Genomic DNA, 2,816 nt, shown 5'->3' with positions numbered 1-2,816 from the left:
AATAAATAAGCATTAAAAAATAATTCAAAAAGAAAAGAAAATCTTCTCTGCAAGTTGCCTGATTTTCCTAATGAATTTGATGACCCTTACCTTAGTATATGAAGAAGGCGAACTCTACAGTCTGAGCTCTTTTCCTCACTTCTGCTCCCAGGAAAGCTCGAACTAATGAGGACAGGTGGACAGTGCTTCAGATATTCTTAAAAACATTAGGTGGAGTTGAAAGGACATGGCAGGGAGCAGAACCAAGGCTCCACCAATCTAATTTCTAGTATCTTATTCGCTTAAAAGCTTCACATTTTTAAAGAGAAAATGTATTTGCTACCTTTTAAAAAAATGTTTATCTATTTTTTGATAGAAACAGAGCATGAACAGAGGAGGGACAAAGAGAGAGGGGGACAGAGGATCTGAAGCAGGCTCTGCACTGACAGCAGAGAGCTCAAACCCACAAACCCTGTGATCATGACCTGAGCTGAAGTCAGATGGTTAACTGACTGAGCCTTTCAGGCACCTCTAAAGTGACTTTTTTCTAAAAAGGAAATATATAGCTGTGAAAAAGCACATCATCATTAAAATTCGTTACTTTCTGAATTTCAAAATAGGATTTGAAGTATAAATAAGCAAATAATAAGACTTCACTGCATAACTATAAAATATGAGCAAACAACTCAGAGATTTAAGATTCAAACTTGAGCTATATTCCTAATATTCTTAAAGAACACATGTTTTTTTCCCCCTTTGAAAAATGCAGTTTTCAGTTGCCGTAACTGGTTTTGTCATATTCACAGATAAAAGCACTTGGTAAATGCTCTTCAGTGAGAGATCCAGGATTTGTCAAACATTTTTCTCTTCTTTTTTTAACAGGAGAAAATCGAATTTAATTCTATAATATGGGAATCCACACAGACATGAGATTCCTTCAAATATATTTTCTAATGCTAAAAATTGTCAGGTGATGGGCAAGGAAGAAAAAACACTCAGTAGTTCTTTCAAATTTGTCATCCCTGGATTGTATATGTAGGTATGTATTTTAAATAATTCCTATAGCTGATCATCTACATTTAATTTCTGGATCAAAATAAAAGACTAAATATTTGTATGATTTTATTTAAAAAACTCACCCAAGCTATGAAAATGCTCACTTCTACTACAAAAGCCTATTGAACTGTAGATTTATTTAAATATAATGAAATGAAATTTTGAGTAAACAAAAGGTAAGCAGGCTTCAAGTCCACTGGAGCATCTGCGTTTTTCCCCTTCCCAGCTACACTCCGTGGCTTTAGTTGTGTTGATGTTAGTCTGAAGCTGTCTCCTAATCTCTCAGCCCCCAGCACCTGTTGCCATGCTTCTCAGAGGGTGCGCTCTGGCCCCAAATGCCTGAGCAGTGCAATGAAGTCTCCAAGATACCTGCTTGTGGCCCCTGGAGAGCAGAAGACAGGCTCAAGAAAGCCCCTGGGTCGTTGTATTTTTTCTTTTCAGTATGAGGTAAATTTGCTGGAAGTTTTTAACAAAGGAAACAGTTCTTGGTTCATCTTGTTCATGTTCAGTGTTTTGTGTGGGTCTCGTCCCTCCTACAATAGAATGACATGCAAGCCGCCTAGATTTAATATCTCAGGCCACTCTGAGTTTCTCAGTGTCTGCTGGACTTTTCTAGCAAATCATCACCTTAGACTTAATTTTGAACAATAAAGGCATGGGATATGAATGACTCCATGTGCTGTTAATCTATTCACTTTCAGAGAACAAAACTGTAGTTGTGTAAGATATTTCATGATTGTCCTGACAATGGTCAAATAAAACTTACCCTTGAAATACTTATTCAGTGTGTATTCTATGCTACACTTGCAATGAATTCCTCACTTTATAAAAAAAATAAAATAAAATTTTTCTGAAAATCATATTATGATCCTTTCAGTTGAACCCTTGGAAAACTAGAGATATGAAGTAAAACAAACAAACAAAGCATATTATTAAAGTATTAAATTATACTAGGCAAAAGGCAAACAAACCTAATTATAAAACAGCCAACTACATATATATGAAACTAACACAATAATTATACTTATTAATTGCATTTTATGTAAAGGTTGAATGCTGCTATGCATGTTATTATAAGTGAGATATTATTGAAATAAATAGATAAAGCAACTTATGGGATAATTAAAGAAAATCACAATAAAATATATGCAAGCAGCATAACTAGAAGGAAAACCAATGGGAAATGCTGAATGCTTGTAACCTCAATAGTATGAATATGAAAAGAGAAAAGGAAAAACAAAAAAGTACTCATGGTCAATTGGAAATATAAACTGTTACACTGGGCAGCCAACGGAGATATTTAAACATCCCTAAGAAAGTTATCAAATGTCAAAATCATAATTTATACCTTCAATATTAAAGACATAATAAAATAAAAATGTGCAAGTCAGAAAAATTCCAAAGACTCAGAACATGAAACAAAGTGATCTAGGCCTGGAAATAATCAGAGTGTAGGTAAATTATAATTTAAAGTCTAATTCAACTCAGTATGTTGCCAGTTTGAGGCTATCCTCTAAAGTTAAAAGCGCTGCAAACACACATCAAAGAGAAAGGAGAGATTTTAGGATGATTTGTTGAGTCAATATACCTCAGGCTTGCTTAGATTATGATCCCTGTGATCATCTCATATGTGAGATTCATCTAGGTGCTTATTAAAAATGCAGAAGCAGGTGCCTGAGTGGCTCAGTCAGTTAAGTGTCTGACTTCAGCTCAGGTCATGATCTCACAGTTCCTGGGTTCGAGCCCTCGGGTTCTGTGCTGACAGCTAAGATCCTGGAACC

Source organism: Suricata suricatta, chromosome 1, assembly GCF_006229205.1.
Source record: "Suricata suricatta isolate VVHF042 chromosome 1, meerkat_22Aug2017_6uvM2_HiC, whole genome shotgun sequence".
Taxonomy (NCBI): domain Eukaryota; kingdom Metazoa; phylum Chordata; class Mammalia; order Carnivora; family Herpestidae; genus Suricata; species Suricata suricatta.
Note: the sequence above shows the minus strand (reverse complement) of the source record.